The sequence below is a fragment of the Marmota marmota genome, unplaced genomic scaffold, assembly GCF_001458135.2.
Source record: "Marmota marmota marmota unplaced genomic scaffold, marMar, whole genome shotgun sequence".
Lineage (NCBI taxonomy): Eukaryota > Metazoa > Chordata > Mammalia > Rodentia > Sciuridae > Marmota > Marmota marmota.
This window is the reverse complement of record NW_025999842.1, coordinates 22,430,647-22,452,764: the sequence shown is the minus strand read 5'-3', so window position 1 is coordinate 22,452,764 and position 22,118 is coordinate 22,430,647. Positions and strand designations below refer to the sequence as shown.

The window sequence follows — 22,118 nt, the reverse complement described above, 5'->3', positions numbered from 1 at the left end:
CTAGTTTTATTGTAAAGCCAGGAGCTGTTTTACTATTGCAAAACACACAGAATAGAACATTTATTGCTATTATGCCAAATAAATGAAGTGAAACAACAAAGAGGCCTTTAAATGAACTGTATTTTATGGCTAAAGCACACAGAATATTAAATGAAAAACCAACTTGGAATTCATTCAGCCATTTTACTCATTCATTTATGTGTGTGGGAAAGAGCATAATCCATTCCCAACAGAAGCAGCTGGAGGATCCAGGGCTTCATTATTATGGCACTGTTATGAAAGAGTCAAACCATGGGCAAAGAAAATGGTATATAGTATCTGAAATATGTAACTTAAATACAGAGTAGAAAATGAATAAAAGGTATTATTTTCTAACTCTATTATAGACACAATAAAATCAAAGTGCTTTATGTTTCATTGGGAAACTTTGTTATGTTTAAGTGTGTATTACAACAATAAATAATGTAGTTTATTAATTTGTGTTTTCATGTCTTGATAAAAGTCTTCTGTCCTATATCCTTAATTCAAATCTTATCTTTCTGCATTATTTGTATTAATCTAAAAGATGCATGTTCCCCAAAATTAAATTTGCTGATCTGGGAAAATATTTATTCGTGGGGACCTATATCAATGTATAAGCTCTATAAAAGGTAGCATATACTCTCACAAGCTCCTACAGAAAATCAATTGTCATACATATTTAAAATAGTTTAATTTGGGATGGGTTATAATTATATGTCATTGATCTTTCTTTAAAATATTGCAACAGTCATAAATTGGTTTTTAAAGATCATCTATATTTGAGGAAAATATATTGCTCCTTTGATATCTCTGCTGATTTTTTCTCAGATCCATCTATTTCATACAAGTAAAATGAAAAGCAGAAATTTGTTATCTTTAAGGCAACAAATGATATCTGTCCCTCTCAGTGCTTCTGGGTTCTTTTCAGTCCTTATCTGTGTTGCACCTCACTCCTTCAACTGAGCTGCCAGCCTTCAATAGGCTCAAGAACTTAAAGACAGAAGAAGGAAGAAATCTAGTTAATCCTATTGCCTATACTACTTAGAGTCTGGATTTTTTTTTCTGTTTTCACAAATACTTTTGAAAATAAAGCACTTTATTTCAAGTGCTTCATACTTCTCTCTTCCAGGTCTCTCCTTTGTCTCCCTACAAGTTTGTCTAGGCAATCCATCACATTCCTTCTCCACCATAGAATTTACCATTCCTTTGGCTTTGGGCACTTATAATTTTATAGTTCTTTACTACACTCATAATAGGTGTTCCTATTTCACTCAAGGTTTCATGGTATCCTCCTGACCTCACTTCCAATAATACTGAGTTAAGCTATCTGAGGATGGTCCGCCACCTCAGATAACTCCCATCCTGTCTCTATCTCTTGGATAAGTAACACACAAGTTTCAATATTTCTCTGTCATGTTTTCTTACATTTCTATTCCAAAACTAAGCAATATACAACTGGTGATATGTCTGGAATTTTTTGATTGGTAGTTTGGGAAAAATAGGATAATGATTATATATTTTGGTTGTAGAATCTAAAATTCAATTGAAGTTTTATAGAAGTAACTTATCTATCAAATGACTTAAGAAATGTAAGTAGGGACTTTCAAAAAATAATTTGGTATTGTAGGTACCAAATGTCTACCTTAATAGGAATGCTGTGTTCACACTGTCTACATCAGAGCTCTGTATGAACCTGAATCAATCAAAAAATTATCAGCCAGTTTTTAATAAAATGCTTCCTGATTTTCAGAGACTCCCAACACTTGAAGAATGTGAGTGTTGAAGATTTGAAGCAATAAAAAGGAGGTTGATTTACTGACAACTGACTCAAGGAACTGGGTTCAGGAGTGATACTGATGAGTGTTTCTTGACAAAATTATGGATCTCTGGCTCTCTGGCCTCTCTTGACTCCTTACAGACCACACAAAATAATCTAATTAATTGTAGTTCTAAGATTGCTCCTCAAGCAAGATTATCCAACCAAAGCTATAGTCACACTAAACCATGATGAGATTCCCTTCATTTAGTTTCTCTGAACAGGGGTTCCAATTCTTACAATTTTGATTTATACCTCAGATGAATTAATAATCAAGATAAATAAGCAAACCAGAGCCATGAGGTAGGACCATTTGTGATTTAAACCAATGATCTTATCTCCAGTCCTGTGTTTTTGTAGATTGTTCTTAACCTGAATTGAGAAGCCTGTATTGTGTAGTGTAGAAGAGGGAGGGAATGGAAAGGGGAAACTAAAGATAATTGATTTTCCCTCAATGTAGGTTGTTTGAAAATAGATTATTTTAGAGGTTTTTAAACTAGAATGACTTGTGAATAGAGTGCTGTCAGCTGTGCCTAATATCTGTAACATTCTATAAAAATTCAGAAAAAAAATATTTAGGTGTGCTTCTGTTCATGGGTGTGTGCATGTGGACACACACCCATGTACGTGCACATGTGCATCTCTAGAAGGAGAGAGAAAAATAGAGAAATTTTAGAATAAAAACTAAATGGAGCTAGGCCAGGCATAGTGGCACATGCCTATAATCCCAATGGTCTGAAGACTGAGGCAGGAGAATTATGAGTTCAAAGCCATCCTCAGCAACAGTGAGGCACTAAGCAACCCAATGAGACCCTATCTCTATATAAAATACATAAAAAGGGCTGGGGATGTGGCTCAGTGGTCAATCCCAGTACCAAAAAACAAAACAAAACAAAACAAACCTAAATGGAGCTAAAGGAAAACAATGTGTGAATAAGGGGAAGAGCACATTGAAACTGCTTATAATATTATTCTTAAACAATTCTTAAATATAACATAAAAATAAACATTTGTGAAAAGAAAATTTTTAAATATAGAAGGAAAATATTGAGCAAGATGGATGGGAGCCCAAGGTGTATTGGAAAACTAGATAGAAACAGAATAATCTGGAACTTCTGGGTCTAAATCCTTGGTTTGGATTTGACTCCAGCTGCCATTAAAAGTTATGAATAAATTTTTAACAAAATCTATATTGATAGAGGAGTTTCAGTCATTGGACTACAATCTGGAGAGTGTTTTCTGTTTGGTTCTGTCATTTGTTTGATGTGTGACTGTTTTTTTCTCCCTTAATAACACTATTAATTGTACTATGTCAAATTGTTTTTGCAGTGAGAAGCAAATTTATTAATTGACATCAATCTAATTAACAGTTTTACTGTCAAGTGCTTTTAGTTTCTAGTTTTCTAATTATACAATTTCTCTCTATACTGAAGGGCAGTATGAAATCATTTCTCCCAAACTAGGAAATAAAGGGCTAAAGGTCTGGCTCACCTGAGGAAACGGAGGAACGAATGCACTTTCATTTTTGCAGCATTCAATGAGTTGATTCTTTTCTTTTTATTCCTCCAACCAATGCCTCTCTGAGTGAGAGCAACAATTTGTCCACAGTAGTGAATGAGCTGACCCATTCATACTACCTCTGATTAAATACCTCCATTTTTAGCCTATAGCTAAGAATTTGAATTTAATACATTTCTGTCTTTATTAAGGCCATCCCATATATCCCTTTTCCAGTTATTTAATCAGGTTTATTATTTTTAACTAAATGTTTTAGCATGTATTAAAATTAAAAGTCCTCTTAACATTATTTTAAAATAAGAGATCACATATTTGCCATTCTAAAACAAAAACTCAATCAGCTGACATGGATCAAAAAATTTATTATATGATATATAAATAATGTGGTTATGACTAAAGAATTTCTATCATATAAAGTCAGAAATATGATTGATCGATGAAAATTAAATAGAAAAACTATGTTGATATATATGGAGATAATTGATATTTTTTAGTTGTGAGTTTCATTTAAACTTCATTAAAATAAAATGCCACATGAGACACAATATAAAATAAATAAAATCTACTGATTTAGTGAGCGCATCACAGCAGTCCTTGCAACCCATCTCTTAGTGTTCCCTAGTTTCTATTTTTTGCCTTTGGACAATCAAAATTTTATTAGAATTTTAAAAGCTTCTAAGAAAGAAAAATCTTTAGCTTTGGGGGGTTAATTGTTTTCTGAATCAATTTTCAGTTAGTACCCATTATAATATTTTTATAACACATAATGTAGTACTAGCAATATTATTAAAAGTTATCTATTTTAGAGGAGATAGCCTATACTTAAGAATGAGTACTTGGCAGAGATTTCAACTTGCTTAAGTTTGAAAGAGGAACTAGATCAAGATTTTAACCTAGTGTTCACAGCCTTTGAATATAGTCCAATGCTTACTACCCTGCCCCATTATTTTCAGAATATCTGAGTACCAAATATTTATTTGAAAGCACACTAAAAGGTTTATTTTATATAAATAATCATTAAATTTATAAAAATATCTATTAAGTTTATCATAAGCATTAGAAATCATTGCAAGTTGCAAGTTGGTAGACTATTTTTCTATTATAAACAAATACCTTTTCTGCAAGATAAGCAAGAAATAGCAGGTGAAGAAACCCACAAGAAGAAAAATAAACTGAGTATGAATGATCCATTTAAGAACAATTGGTTTACTATGCACATGCATATGTCTTTGATTCAAATTTAATTTTTTTGCTTTGTTTACTTTATGCACAATATTTATTTTTTTTTCCTATTTTTGCTTAAAATTCCACAGGAATATTCAAGAGAGTGAAATGATCACTATATTTTGGTTCTTTATTCTCAAGCACAGCAATGAGTGCCTATAGTACTCACTTGAAAGGCTGTGATGAAAGCATCAATTAAGCCCAAGAATTAAAAATCAGACTGGGACACATGGTAAGATCCTGTTTAAAAAAAAAAAAAGTATTTGCGTATACATAATACAAAAAAATATTTTTTACATATCTGTTTAATTTAGGTGGTATTGACCAGTAGGTGGATCTCTTCTATGTCTTGGTTTAATGATCCGGATTCCTTTCTTCATGTTGCCTCTTATACATTATGTTCTGGTTACTATTTTCATGCATTGTGAGGAAAAGACAGACTTTCACTTTAAAGTCTTGGTCTGTAAAAGCACTCAGTTTTCATTCGTCTTTCATTGATGAGAACACTTATAGGAAAATACTAGTGAAGAAAAACCAGAGCTCATGTGTGGCCAACAGATGAACAGACACTTCTTAGCTACATTGTATAGTATTAAAGGAAAAACTGAATATTGATAAATACTTAAATATCTATGATTAAAAAGGTATACTCAAAAATAGATAAATGACTGGGAAAAAAACAGTTTGGAAGCATCTACTTTATACTGATTGTGATGTGTTTGTATGCTACAAAGTTTAATAAGCAATGGTTTCAGAGTATCCTGTGGATATACCCAAAATGCATGTACATGTGAATTATAGCATATGTGTACTAAAATAGAAATTATAAATTGTTATTTTGAGTTGTGGTTGGATATAGCTGTATGTGACCTTTCCAATCTCATCTGCTTTCACAATGAACAACCATTGTCTCCTGATAGACCGAGTACTTTCTTACATATGTGCATAGTGGTAAATTTGTTTTCTTTTTTTTTTTTTTATCCTGATAAACTTCAAGTTTCTTCTAAATATCCCACTCAGCTAGACCTACTTTACAAAACATTACTCAGTATTATTAGACAAAATTAATGTATTTTCACAGTGTTACCTCACAAGACAAAGCACAAGTAACCAATGGCAAGATCTAAAAGAAATAAACTTTAAAAAAATCCTCTGAAAAGTACCACTTAATATTACACATTATGTAAGGTAACATTTTTTATAAATGGCAACAGAAATATTTTAGTTTGTGATTTTCCAGTAATGAGTCAGAATCTGTCCCATATCCTTCTTTTGAACCTGGACAAAAGTATGCCTCAAGGCATATATAGAAATGACATTGTATTACTTCCTAGTCTAGGTCATAAAAAGTGACATGACCTCTTTCCCACTCTTCCTCTGCTTCTCTGTTTCTTCCTCTTTCCCTCTCACCTTCTTTCTTTCCCAGGACATTTGGAAACCACACACCACTGAAAATCACTCACAATGCTGTAAGGAAATATAAATCGGCACTAAGTAAGAACACAAGAACGCATGTTCTATCCAGGAGCAGACATGAAGGGAAGTGAAGAAGCCATCAGCAGAACACAGCTTTCAGGCTTCAACGCTTCAATTTGTGCTCCAGGATACTGTGGGATACAGACCAGGAAACCTCATTAGACTGTCTGAATTCCTGACATAAAATTTGAAGGCATGTGAAATGATCACTTTAGCCTTCTAAGTTTTGTAATGATTTGTGAATAGTCAGAGTTATGGAAATATCCATTGTGGATACTAAAAGCAAGCTCAGTTTACACTTTTTAGATATTATTAAGTAACAATGGCAAAAATATATAGAGATCTTATAGAGCCAATAAAAAGAGTACTTGAGACTGAATAAAAGATGCAATAGCAGCATGAATCATAACACAATTTATAATGCAGACATAAAAATAAAAATATTAACTAAAGCATATCACCCAAAGCTTCCATGCTCTAAAACACTTTATAATTGTCTTCTCAATTAGGGATTACAAAAATTCTTAGTTCAGTTTTGCCAAAGAAAAATCTCTTCTATTTGAGTTACATTCAGACCTTTTCTAAGCTTAGGCCTACTCTTTCTTCTGTTCCTTAATGTTTCCTTGCAGCATGCAAATATAGATTGGGGCATCCTCTTGTATATCAACTGTATTCTTAGTCTTTAATAAACATCCTCAAAATTACAAATACAATTTCATTCCATGAAAGTGTGATCAGATTGGCTGTCTCCAATTGGATCATGAAACAGCTGGCCACTTAGCTTTAGAGTGGCTTTCCTTTATATCTTTATGAGCCTGCAGCTTTTGACTTAGTTTTGTGCCCTAGGTTAAATTACTGTGCCCTGCCAATGCTGTGGTGATGAACAGAAAGGATTAACTCCCCTTCTGTTCAGCAATAGAAGTACCTTCCTGTGTTATAAACTGATGATTACTTTCCCAATTGAACAGCACATATTTGCCATGACACTACCTCTGTGAAACTGTAAATAGCCTCCCAGGCTGAGGAGCTCAGTAACCTTATCTTTTACTCTGTCTCCTCCGCAATACAGACTATTAAACTGAATTAGTCTTTCGTCTTTTTGTTATCTACCTAAACTAGAATCTCAGTTCCAAAAGAGCAGAAAATCATTTTCACCTTCACAATGATAGGAGCAATTTCTCATCAATAGGAGATGTTCAATAAACACATTTGAGTGCATCTTTTATTTGGAAATCTTAAGATCCTAACTATTATTATTATATAATTAGTCCTCCTGTGCCTTAATCTAGGTTCCAGTCTATCTTGACATCCTTTCAATAATGCTGTTTTTTCACTTCCTCCCCTCAGTTTTCTCTCTAGATGTGCTCTTTAACCATTTCAAACATCCAGTTCTAACTTATCTCTTTTCAACCAATATACCCTGACATGTATTATTTTCCTATATCAGCTATTCTCATGTGGATCATTCACCCAAGTCCTTGTCTATATGCACAACTACAGTGTATAAAGCAAATTCAGAGTAACCAAAATGTATGTTATTTTTATTCCCTTACAAATGCAGATGAAACTGGCCACCAAACAATCTTCTTTGAACATGTAATGGACTATTAGCACCAGAAAAATCCAATCACCAGTCTTTGAGAGTTACCAGGCAATTTTTGTTTTTCCAATTAATTACATTCACCATCATTCTAAGACTCTTTCAAGCCTTCTTCATTCACCCAACATGCTGGGTTTCCTCTCACTTAGACTAGATGATCCCTAGATTACTAAAATAAAATCTAACAGGCATATATTTCTGTGTACACATAGAAGCCTGTTGCTTTCCTGGCCCTTACTTCCACCTGTGCCCTGTATAAATTAGACAATCTATGCTGGTTTCTACTTCACTGCCAAGATGTCCTGAAAAAGTATTCCAGCTCTCACATTCTTCAACGTTTCAGTTATTATTGGATCTTCACATCAACATTTCAATATAAAACTTCTTATATAGATAATTACTCCTCCAGGGCCTAACTCTAGGTTCCAGTCTATCTTGACATCCTTTCAGAAATTAGTTTCTTTATGTGAGGTTTCTACTTTCACAGTTCTAATGAGTTCCTCACATACTTCACTTTCTTCCCTTCAACTTCCCATTTAATAATATCTTCATTTAAATAATCAACTACTTATGGTAAAAGTGAATGACATTAATTATCATTTTTATATTTTATCACAAGACCACACTTCACCTTTTGATTTTTATTTTCCCCTCAATGTTTTCTCCTGTATGTGTTACAGTAGCACCATTCTGGTTTTTCATCTTCTTCTCTAGCCACTTCTAAATTTACTTAATAAGCGTCTCTTTATCTTCTTACATACCCAGCAGTTATTCTTGTGTGTAACACCCTATTATTCCCTCTCTTCCCTATTTACCATTTCCTTAGATGAAATCTCTATCTTGTTTTATTATCTAAATGGTGAAAAAATTCTAAATATTCATCCCAGAACTATCTCATAAACTCCAGGTATACATATTCAACTACCTGAGAGACAATCTATACCTGTTTCCACAGACATCTCAATTTTTATTCCCTGAATTTAGTTCATAACCACATATCTTTAAATTAGGCAACTAAAAGAACTTCACATGGCTTTGCTATTTCTAAGCCAGACTCCTTGATAGAAAATCTTGTCAAAATTTTCAGAATGTATCTCCCACATAAGTGCAAGAATCAGGGCACATATTCTTTCTGTTCTAAAAAACCACTGACCCTGGGCCAACATCGAATCTGCAAGATCTTTTAGATCCTTTAGTCCTTACTTTTCAATTCTCCAAGAGTAATCCCCAATTTCTTCAAATACTCATGGGATATCTAGCAAAACTTCAGTGTCATTTTAAAAATTGGAATCTCCTTAGAAGCTTCTGTTTTTAGTCTTACCAAATAACCCAGAGGCAGATGAAAATAAATCTAGGGTAGAAAAAACAGAAAGAAAAAATATAAGAAGAGCAAACAAAGTTCAGTTTAATAATTTGATCAATTATTCTGGCATATTTATGCAAACTCAAACAACATTTCAATGAAAGTATTTTCAGGTGACTTGGAAAGCCTACAATAATGGTGTTTTCTATTTCAAAGAAACTTCTAATAACTCATAAATAAGTAACATAAACATCAGGTAGATTCTATTTCTCTCATATAAAATGTCTTTAGAGAAGAACTATAAACCATCAACAACTCACTTTATACATTAAAGATCTACTACCCTGGACACATAAGTATAAGTTCAGCCACAAGTACTTATAGCTCCCTATTACATGGGTGTGTGAAATGTTGTTCTAAGCTCTAAATTCACACTTGCTCTTGAGTGAGCCTAGCCTTCTATCATCCAGGTTCATTGTTCATCTTCTTCCAGAGACTGGTGAAATCACCATGATTTTCAACCTCAGCATCCTAGGACCCAACATTCCTCACCTTTGATCCAACATCATGTTTATCTTCATAATTCTCTTAATTTTGTTATCATTGACCCAGCTATCAATTCTCTTTCACAAAACTTTCTACTTTTCTTCTGAAACTGGCCCTCGCATTTAGCAACTACTCTAAATCCCAATTCTCTTTCTTTTTCCACCATCAATTTTCTCTAAATAAAATTATTTCTGAAAGACTGACTCCTTTATAATATTTAAGTACTGTTTCTTCATTACTTTCTCTTACCATATATTTCAAAAGGGGCAGGCTACTCTAATGTTGTCCTGTGCTATTCCTTTTTAAAGTATTTTTGCCATGAAATTTCCTCGAATTTTTCAAAACATTCTCTTCTTTTTCATTTTGATATCATCTACTCTCACTCATTCAATGAAGTCATTGAAATCTAGATCTCATGTCTCCTTGCAATCTGACTTCTACATAGATTTCATAATCATCAGATGACTTACCTGACAATATAGGCCCTCAGTTTATCTTTGTTTTCAATGAAATTTTCACTATAACTCTATTTGTGTTCAAATACAACAACAATATTCTAAGAATCAGCATTCTCCTTATTGGCTATAAATTTTTCATTGTTCAAGTATGCTTTACAGAATTGAGTACACAATCAATTTGGACTTTATTAAAATATTACTGAAAACAGATTATTTTTTCTTGACTTTCACCCTACATATTGGCAAAAATGACCTTAATGTTCCAGTCAGCTTGATTAAACATTAGATAAATTTAGTCAAAATATTAGACTCTAGAACTTCTTTTACTTAGAACATTTACTCCAGAAAACTTGTTTTTCTAAAATTTTTCTCTACCCTTTGCAGGTGTAAATATTCTTCTAGGCTCTTGCCAGTTTTACAACTCAGGTATATTTTTCATGGGATCCAGAAGCCATCTTTCAAAACTTAATCTTCAAGAGAGAGAGAGATGCTGGGAGCCATTAGCCAAGTAGGTATGACAATTTCCTTGCCAGCATACCCCATGTTGCTTAGTGGAAGGACTCGTGGAAATAGGACATTTTGCAGTGACATTGCATCTAAGGTGACCTTGCTCAAGGACCAGGGCGGATCCGGGTTTAGGGTGTTCCCGGTTTAGGACTATCTGGGTTTAGGGTGCTTCCAGGTTTAAGGTTATTCCTGCTGGGAATAGGTCCTATCCTGCTGCCTGAGTTCCCCTTGAGTTCTCACGGGATTCAGACAGTATTTTTTGGGAGACAGAAGCCCAGTGGGGGTGGATTTGGGCAGAGAACGTGGATTTCCCCAGAACGTGATTGTAGACGGCTGGTGTGAGTTCGGGAATAAAGAGTTGCTGTTTGAATCTACAAGCTGTGTGGTGGCTCGTGATTTTGTGCCCAGCCAGACTGCGGCAGAGAGAGAGTGCCCAACCTGAACAGACTAACATCAAGTAATGCAATTAATCAAAAATTAATAATCTTCCATTAAAATAAAGTCCAAAACCCAAGACTTTACTACTTAGTTCTAATTTAGGTATAGTTAGTTCTCCTTAAATAATTTACCAAAAATTGAAGAGTAAGAAATTTTTCTCAACAAATTTTATGAGTAAGTATTATACTGAAACTGAAACCAGAAAGTGTGTGTGTGTGGGAGAGAGAGAGAGAGAGAGAGAGAGAGAGAGAGAGAGAGAAGAGGAAAACAGAAGAGAAGAGAGAAGAAAGAAAAAAAGGGAAAAAATCCTCTGCAGATCCATAACCTGATGAAGATATATTTAACCATTCTCTAGAAAATACTAGAAAAGTAATCCCAACACATTTAAAGGTAATTCACCATAATAAAGTGGGATTCATCCTCTGGATGCAAAGATGGTTTGGCATATGCAAATCAATAAATGTAATGCAGCATATCAATAAAAGAAGGAAAATTATAACCATCTCAGTAGATTCAGAAAAGGCACCTTCCCAGTAAAAAATGCTAAGGAAATAAGGCATAGAAGGAACATAACATAATAAAGACAATTCATAATAATCCAAAAGCTGAGATTATATGTAATGGGGAAACAACTGAGAGATTACTATGATCCAAAACAAAATAAGGATGCCTACTTTCATTCAATATAGCACTGACAGCCTAGCCAAAGGAAGTAGAAAAGAGAAAGAAATGAAAGGCATCCAAATTGAAAAAAAGTCAGATTGAAACTATTTTTAAATGACGAGATCTTGCAAATGTATTTACTAAAAACTCCATAAAAAATAGCAGAACTAATAAATGAATTCAGCAAAAGTCCAGGATACAAAATCAGTATGCAAATGTCAGTAGTATTACTATATGTCCATGGCAAATTATCTGAAAATAGAAATCCCATTTACTGTAATTACAAAAATAAAATGAAATATATGGAATTCAATTTAACCAAAGAGGTAAAAGTTCTCTGCAATGAAAATTATATGTAAAAAATTTTGTTTACAAAAATAAAGGACGTACACAGAAATAAAAACATGTTCTGTTGTTCTGGTTTAGTGGTCATGAATTATTTTAATTTCTTCAAAAAAAGAGTTTTATTTCATATTGTGTTCTGAAGAATAGATTTGCTGAATATAGCAAACTTACTTGGCAAACATTATCTTTAAGGGCTTGATGTATATTACTCTAAACCCTCCTGACTTTTAGAGACTGGACTGATAGGTTAGCCAAAAGTCTAATTGACTTATCTCTAAAAGTGAGCTGTCATTTTTCTCTTGTGGCTTTTAAAATTCTATCCTTGTTCTGTATATTAGTCATTTTAATTACAACGTGTCTTGGAAAAAAATTTTTCTTGATCTTGTATATTTGAAGTTCTAAGAGCTACCCAATTTATATTTTCATTTCATTCCCAAGATCTGGAAAATTTTTCTTAGCCAACATTAAATGTTCATATCCAGAATCTTCATACACATATTTATTCTCAAAGAATTGTGTTTTACTAGAGTTCTTATTAAATTGAAAAGACCCATTATCTGTTAACTTATCATATGAAGGTTATGGACTAAAAACAATAATCTTTAAGAAGATCATAAAATATTTAAATAATATAATGTTTTTCTACTTATTTAGAAGAAATTAGTACATGGATAATAAAAATAACTTACAGCTTTCAATTTCCATGGGGAATTGATAATTTTTCTTAAATGTAATATTAAATGTTTTTCTGTAATAAATATTACAGATTTTTAAATGTTAAGTTTGCAAAAGTTATAATAACCCACCAAGTGTAAAAGGTTAATGAACATGACTAGTCCATTTAATGCTATTAACTTAGTTTTATATAGAACTTTATTTAAAATTTTCAATTGATTCATTTATCACAAATCATAAAATATTTAGTGAAAATTTCCCTTTTTATTTTCTAGGTAAAATAAATTTTACTATCTCACAGGTTGTAAGATAATTGAATACTAGTTTAATTTCTATTCAAATTTGATATCTTTTTACATTTTTTGTCATAACCTTCAAAAGTATTAGAGATATAATTTAATATATATGATTACCTCAAAGTACTCTGAAATATTTTCATCTCTCCATTCAATCCTCCATTATGTAGCACAAGATATCTCTTGCCACCTGATTTGTGACTATTTCTTTTGCTGTGTTTAATTCTCAGTGGTTTCTGTCCATGCCAAGTAATAACTATTAAAAACATGTTTGTTTTAAATATTGATTTACTGGAAATACTAAAAAAATGTTCAAATTTTGTTTAATATTTTAAAACATTTGTTCAAAAAATTGAAGAAGTTTATTTTACTTTGACAAAATAACAAAATGATTTATGAATTAAAACTGATGAAAAATTGATGTTTCACCCAAATTAATCAGCAATATTGCAAATCCTTTCACCTGACGTTTTGAATACAGTAAGTTCAATTATACAAGAAGGATTCATCATCACAAAAGAAATTACAGTTGTTAAAATCTTAAGAAGGCAGCCTTAGACACACATTAATTGCAATAATTTTAACTAGAAGAAACACAAGCAAAATACAATTCATAAACCAAATCTTCCCACTGCCTAACTTTGTATTGATCATGGGCTCATTTTTGAAATATATATTTAAAAAATAATAAATAGAAGAATGATATTTAATGTGTAGAATTTATATGAAATTAAAATTTTAGCCGGGCACCATGTTGCATGCCTGCAATCCCAGCATCTCAGGAGGGTGTCACAGGAGGATCTAAGTTTAAAACCAGTCTCAGCAACTTAGGGAGGTCCTAAGCAACCCAGTGAGAACCTGTCTCTAAGTAAAAGACAAAAAAGGGCTGGGGATGTAGCTCAGTGGGTAAGTGCCCCTGGGTTCAATCCCCTGTACCAAAAATAAATTTAATAAATAAGTAAATAAACAAACAAATAAACAAATAAATAGACAAATAAATATTCAAATTTTAGTGCTTGTAGATTATGTCTCATTGTAACCCAGCCACAAAATTTATTTACATATTTTGTATATCAGTTCTTAAGATACACTTGTAGAGTTGAATAGATATTTGTGCAAACATTAGACAGTGCTCTCATTATAAGGCATTAATCTTCTCTGCACCACAAATGGCAGTGAAATATCTGTAACTATAGCATTTCAAGTTGAATATTTAATAAGGACTCAGATACTTATTGAGTTCTTTTTATTTTTTTATTTTTTATTTTTATTTTTTGAAACAGAGATTGAATTCAGGGGCACTCAACCACTGAGCCACATCCACAGCCCCCCTTTTTTTTATCTTATTTTGAGACAGGGTCTCACAGAGTTGCTTAGTACCTCAACAAGTTGCTGAAGCTGACTTTGAAGTCCCAATTCTCCTGCCTCAGCTTCCTGAGCTGCTGCGAATACTGGCCTGTGCCACCATATGTGGCTCGAATTCTTATTTTCAGAAGAGAATTTAATTCTTCTTATTGTCAATTTATATTAGCAGAGCTTTCATAAAAAGCACTATCATTATTATTTATAAACTGATTTTGTATCTTGTTATGGATATATATGATTAGTAATTTTGATGTTGAACTTAAGCCTACAAAGCCTAAAACATTTAATATTTGGTCTTTTAGAAAAAAGAAATATATCTTTTTAAATATTTATTGTTTAGTTATAGTTGGACACAATATCATTATTTTATTTATTTATTTATTTTATGTGGTGCTGAGAGGATTGAACCCAGGGCCTCGCATGTGCTAGGCAAGAGCTCTACCACTGAGGATTAGATGAATTCTAGATAGGGAAGAGGGGTGGGAGAAAAAGGAAGGGGGCAAGAGATTAGCAAGGGTGGTGGAATGTGATGGACATAATTATCCAAAGTACATGTATGAAGATTCAAATTGGGTGTCTACATATTTTATATATAAACAGATATGAAAAAATTGTGGTATATATGTGTAAAAATAATTGTAATGTAAAAAAAGTACACGTATAAAGGCATGAATTGGCACGGATATACTCTATATACAAAAATATGAAAAATTGTACACTATGTGTGTAGTAAGAACTGTAATGCATTCCACTATCATGTATTAAAAAAAAAATAAAACTAAAAAAAAAAAAAAAAAGAAAAAGAAATATGTCAAATTTTGGCTAAAGTATACTGATATATTTCCTGAAATATGCATATTACCAATAAAATGCAAGAGCAAACAAGAATCTAGGTATTTTTATATTTGTTAAATTGAATTTATAATTTAAAGACTTTCCAAAGAGAAAGTATGATGCAAATATGATGGTCTTCACTGATAAAAATTGCATCAACCTTTTAAGAAAAAATAGTAATTATACAGAAACTCACAGAAAAATTAAGAAGTATCACTTCCAGTTCATATTAGGAAACCAATATCACCTTGAACAGACAAAAAAAGTTACAAGAAAACTACCAAAGAATAATTTTCGTAAGTTTTAACCAAGAAAGAAATATATTAGTAAATCATATCCAGCCATTTATAAAATAAATAATAAGGTGTAATTTTTCATGGAAAGCAAATTTGATTTTACATTAGAAATCCAATGTAATTCATCATGTTAAAAAAAAGAAAAAGAAGATGCTTATGTCAATAGATAAACGAAAATTTGATTAAGTTAATGCCCATTCTTGACAAAATCTAAGCAAACTAGGAATGTATAGGAACTTTCTAAATCTCATGTAGGATGACCAAAAGAAAGAAAGAAAGAAAGAAAGTCAGTCTAGAGCTACTATTATTTTAATAGTTATAGACGAAATGGTTTCTGCTTGAGATAGAAAATAAACTAGAGAAATCTGCTTATGTTCTAATCTGTCCCAAAGGTTTGTATAATTCCCCTTATATCATAGCATTCTGTTTCAATCTCTATAGTTATGATTCTTCAAAATTAGTTATGATTCTTCAAAAGTTGTTCTGTAAGAAGTGGATTTTTTTTTTCATTTTGTTTCTGTGTGTTTCGGTAGTGTTGAATTACTGGCATTTCTATACAAATTTTAGAATGAGGTGGTAGATTCCTAAAATAAACAGATTTTCGGAAATTTTTAATTGTATTATATTCAATAAGTAGATACATTTGAGGGAGAACTGGCATCATAATAATATTGAGTTTGAAGAGCTATAAGGGTAGTAACCCTCTCCATGCATTTATTTACTACTCTTTTTATAATTTTATACAGATATGTTAAAACAGTTTTTGATGTATAAATCTGGCACATATTTTGTTAAATTTATCTCTAAATATATAATATTCTGAATATTTGAATTGTATGTTTCCCATATTATTTGCCAATTTTTCTAACACTGGAACAAAGAAATTGAGGTTTTTGAATAATGAAAAAACTTGTATTTTACAATCTTGATAAACATATTTGTTATTGATAGTTTTAACATATTTTAAAAATATTCTTCTAAGATTTTCAAATGCAGAGTCATATACTCAGTGAATAAATCAGTTTCTTTATTCTGTCTTAGCCAATTCCTTTAATTTCATCTGATGGCCTATTAAACCAGTTTGGACATCATATGCTACATGAAATTGCTACAATCTACTTATTTATGAATTTTTTATTGATCCTTCTAATATGTAAAATATCTTATATTTTTGAACTACTAATCTTTAAATTCGACTCTAAATAGTTTTCTCATTGTTTAATGGTTTCTGTTTCTATTTTTATGGTAAAAAAAAACTTTCAACTTTTAAATTTTATAGCTGTGCTTACCACAAACTCTTCACTCAAGAATCAATATCTACTCTTCATTCTACTTCCCACAGTGACTGTGTCAGTGATCTTAAAATTTGCCAGCACCCTCTTCCTTGTGGGTATTCACTTTTTGCCTTTCTCCCTTCGTGGAATACACTCACCCAGTAGTCACATAAGTTATTTTCTCCCTTCTGTCAAAACTCTATTCATGTCTCCTTATCAAAGAAATCCATCTGGAGTACCATAAAAACATAACAATTCTAAAAACATATCAATCATTTCCATAGGCCACATAGATTTTTGAAATTCCTTTATTTCCCCAGTGACAATTATTAACATTTAGTAAACACTATTTAAATCACCCATAAGAATTTAAAAATTGTAAAAAATAGGGCCAGTTTCTGTATTGCTCAATGTGGCACCACTCTAAATTATGATAGTGTCTGAAACATTATGGGTGTTCAATAAGTGTTTCATGGAAGAATGGAGGAAGGATGAATGTATCTGTCATTCCAATGAAAACTCAAAATATTTCAAGTGCATGCATGAAACATATTAACAAGTGTTGATTATGGTCAATGTAACTGGAAAAGTTATTTGAAGATTTATAAGGGTATTTTAAAATATAATGCTTGGATAAACATTCAACATGCATGGAAAGTGTCAAATGAAAGGCAGCATTGAATGTGTATTTGAAAAGTGGAGTGCATATTTGCTGCATGAGTATGGAAAAGTAAAGATGGCAAAATAAATAATGTTTTCTTGAGCATTTCCTGAAATGTTAAACTATTGTTTAAGTTAAATTAGAGATTTTTGACCTATAATACATCATATTCCACATTTTCTAATATACACAGAGATCTCTTATCACTCGTTTTCAAACCAGAAGAAAGGAAGGACTCATTTAAGAATTTGGGTAAATAAATGAATATAATGAATATGCCTATGTTTATAATCCAGACTTATTTACACACCATACTATGACTAGAATCTCTAAGCTATTGAAGATTTACAAGAATATCATTCTTGGGGGTGATTATGTGGTCTTCAGCAGTAAGGGAACAGTGATAGAGATGAAAATAGATGGTCAGGACATGATCCTGCTGCATGGAAATTGATCCACCTGGCAAGATATAACACATTTTTTTCCCTGCCATAGATACATGTCCCTAGCTTCCCAAGGTATACATAAGGTTATACAGCTGTTGATGGTACTTTCCTAAGCATGGTTCATTTCCTCTACACTCCGGAAAAGATGATTTCTGATTATGTTATTTCCTTCCCTTTAATCAGCCTTCAGAAATAACTGATATTAACAATCTACATTATTACTTTTTTTGGGGGGTACTGGGAATTGTACTCAAGGGCACTCAACCACAAAGCCATATCTCAAGCCCTATTTTTATTTTTGTTAGAGACAGGGTCTCACTGAGTTGCTCAGTGCCTCACTTTTGTTGAGGCTGGCTTTGAGCTCGTGATCTTCCTGCCTCAACTTCCCCTGCTGCTGGGATTACAGCACCATCATGTCCAGCTACATATTAATTTTTAATTAAATGTTAACAATGATTAACATTGTTATAGCTAACATTTATTATGAGAAAAAATGTGGGAAAATATTTTTTCTCTGGACATAAGAAGAAAGGGTTTGAAGAACAGAGATAGTATGCAGGCATCCCTAAATAGATTCTTTAACTTCTGTTAATAGTCCAATAAAATCCACTTCACAAAGACCATATTTAAACTTACAAGAAGACAGACTCTGTAAAGTATCATGTGACAGTAAAGTCTATATATTATGTGTTTGCTTAGGTAAATATTAAAATTTTAAATATTGAAAACATAAAACATAAGATTTTTATTTGCACTACAACAAAAAGAAAACCATATTAAAATAAATAAAGGATATAAAACTTCTGCTATAACTATCCTGTGTCTGACACCCCATTTATTGTTCCATATGTGAAATATCTATCAGATATTTATGAGAGATATATACACACTCATATCTATATATATATTCAATATAAATGGGATAAAACATATTACAAAATATAAATTATTTTTTCTCAAATCTCAAGTGCTATTTAGCAAACTGCAGTGTTCACTTATCATTTGCAAATAATCATAACTATGTCTGTGAATCAGGTTCATGTGGTGCTCTTCAGTGTTGCCTACACTAACATGATAACATACTTCTTTGGGTAATAATAATTCCATGATAATTATATAATTCTTTATTATAGGATTTTCTAAATTGGAGGACTCTCTTATTTAACTCTCTTTGTCTCATCTTCAATAATTCTTTTCATTGAGAAGCTGTAGTCAATCCTTCCTCCAAACTGAGTTTAAAAATCCACTAAAATTAGAAATAAAAGTTAAATGTCACTGTGGCTACTATCTTATTTCCAATAAATGAATACTTTTATGTGATCTTCAGAAAACATTTGTATTCTGAGAACTCCTGAATAATATTATCTAGGATTAAAACACCCTATTAATAGAGATTTATATAAACAATTGATTCTATTTTTATATTGAAATCAAAGACCATTGACATAATGATCATATTCTTATGATAACAATGGTAATTTCTAAATAATAATATATATGAACTATTAGATGGAAATTAGCAAGATTGGAAAAACAGAGTTAAATATCAAGGGAAAATTTAATAAACATAGAAGCAGAAATATAAAGGTCAACATTAGCATTCCTGGACAGATATGTTAAGATCTTTTATTCTTTTACTCAGGGTGTTTAAATATTTTTATGTTAAAAAGTCAAGGTGGTACATATTAAAATTGTATACAGTAATTTGTTTTCCACATGCATGGACTAATAAATCAGCTTAACTGTAGAGAGCAATAAGGGTTAACAATATAAATTAGATTTTGTGAATAACCTATGACATGTTACATCTTTTACATTGTAGACTTAATTTTCAAAGTGAAACCCTACATACCTGCTATAGTAGACAAAAAAATAACTTCCCACAGATGTCCTCATCCTTACCCTGGAAACTGTGACTATGTTACCTCCCATGATGAAGGAAGATGAAGGCAGCAGATGGAATTAGTGATCATCATCAGCTGATTTTAACATCCAGAGATTATGCTGGATTTGCTGGGTGGATTCAGTGCAATCACAAGGTTTAGAATGTGAAAAAGGAAGACAGAAGTTTCCTGATGAGAGTGACACAATGTGAGGAAGATTCCACTAGATACCACTGGCTTTGAAGATGGGGAAGAATCAGAAGTCCCTGGAATACAGGCAGAGTCTGAAAGCTGGGAAAGGTGAGGAATCAAATGCAGCCTTGCTAATATCTTGTTTTAACTCAGTGAGACAGACTCACATAGCACTTTTGATCTGCAAAACAGAAAGTTAGAAAAAAATTTGTTACTAAACATGATGATCTTTTATAGCAGCAAAGAAATTAATATATCTACTGAACACATATACGTATCAATGAAAAGAGAAAGTTTACTGTAAATCAAATTTATATTTAACTTAAAAAATACAGCAGTTTGCAGAATTTAAAAGTAAAAAGATTTAGTCATCAAGCTGTTTTTGAATATTTTTATATTTATGCATGTTTTAAGACTCTTACTTGCTGTCTAAAAGCTTTCCTGAAAAACTCAAAAAGCCTAGTCTTTTACCTTTTATAGATGGCTTGGAATAGTTTGAAATTATTTGGAAGTATAATATGTAACATATACATAATAAATTTCAGAAATCTCAAGTGAACTGTCCAATGAATATTCAAATTTTGAGCTATTTGAATATTAACTGATTTTAGAACTTCTACTTGATCTAGAATATTACTGAGAATTTCAAGTCTCTTTCTTTCTGACTTCCATGTAATACTTCTGCCCAAAGTAACTAATATTTTGAATTTCTATTAATTTAATTTGTTTTGACAATTTTGTAGCTCATTTATATAAATGGAATCATATAGCATATACTCATTACATGGGATCTGTTGCTCATTTTTATATTTGTTCTAATTACTAATGTTGTTATTTCATGTAGTTCACCCTTTTTGATTGCTGCATGCTATTGATATGTATGAATATACCATAGTGAAGATGGAATAAAGGTTGCTAATTAGTTGATATTACATAGGGAAATTTTCTTTAATTATTCAGATGGACTCAATATTATCATAAGGGTTCTTCAATTTGGAAGAGAAGGTACACACAGACATCTATTAAAATTACTATGAATACATCAAATCATTGGATAATTGACATATTTCAAATATGATGATTTTTCTAACTCTAATCTTTCAATATATGAAACTCTATAACCTCCAATTTTTTTAAGTTTTATCTCAATATTTCTTGTACCTTTCTAAGTGACTAGTGATTATTTAAACATAAAACAATAAAGATTAAAAAAATATAATGGGGTCAATATCACCTTTGATATATAGAAACATTTTTCTTATTGAAAATATACTGGGTGGGGTGGGGCAGGAGAAAGTGCTGGGGAGTGATATTGGCCAAATTATATTGTAATATTGTGTTCACCATAAAGGTGGTTGGGAGCTCTGTGTATGTGGAAGAGTATGTGAAGGATATGCCAACCAGTGATTTTCCATGGGTTTTAAGTGTGATTCATCCTTCCTTACAGATTCACATGTCCCAGATATGATCTTTTCTTTAAGTAGATAAGATTCTGCAAGTTGTGGAGGATAGAGAAAATAGGTTATATGCTTTTCTGTTTAATTACAAGAGTAATGTAAGAAAAAGGATACAAATATGTCTCTAATTTATTTTATAATATCATTAACTATTGCCTTAATCTGCACATCACATGCCTAACACAAATTTGGTGACCTGGGAACATCTGGAGACTTCAGGTTAAATTTATCCTGAAAGTAAGCCTCTCTATCTTCTATGGAGAAAATGGAGGTTTAGGTATCCAATTGCTCAGTAGATAATATTTTGTTTTCTTCAAATTCAAAATGTTTCAGTGTTCTATAGGTAACCTGATTCCCATGTTAGTCTTCCCATATTGATCCTTAGATTTTAACTTCTTTAGTTCCCATGAGTCAGTTTACATTCTTTTTTCTAATTTATATTTTACAAAAACATTTTAAATGTCTTGCTTATTCTGACACAAGTTATTTTTGTCTTTATAAAAAAAGTAAGCTTTATGATTTTAATACTGATCCCTTAAAGTTTAAGCAAAACAAAATACAAAATATATAAAGTACTTTCTTAGAAAATCATCTATTTCTCTACTTCTTACAGAGAAATCACAACCATTATTATTGGCTTTAAAAATGTCAAATCAATTTCAGTTATACCAATAGCTTCACTCCTGTTCTGACATCACTACCATGTATCATGTACTTGACACTGTGATGAAACATCTATTTCTGCTTTCAATACTGCATTCATATATATATATATATATATATATATATATATATATATATATATATATATATATATATATATA

General features: G+C 31.5%; 1 long non-coding RNA gene across 1 annotated transcript in view; it reads right to left on the bottom strand.

The window, feature by feature from the left end:
• Positions 1–4,462: 4,462 nt before the first annotated feature.
• Positions 4,463–22,118, bottom strand: part of LOC125617913 — a 22,756-nt gene continuing 5,100 nt past the window's right edge. The window contains exons 2-3 of the long non-coding RNA XR_007349123.1: positions 6,653–6,657; positions 4,463–4,473 (exon numbers count right to left, since the gene is read on the bottom strand). This is a non-coding gene — a long non-coding RNA (uncharacterized LOC125617913). The remainder of the gene's footprint in view (positions 4,474–6,652; positions 6,658–22,118) is intronic.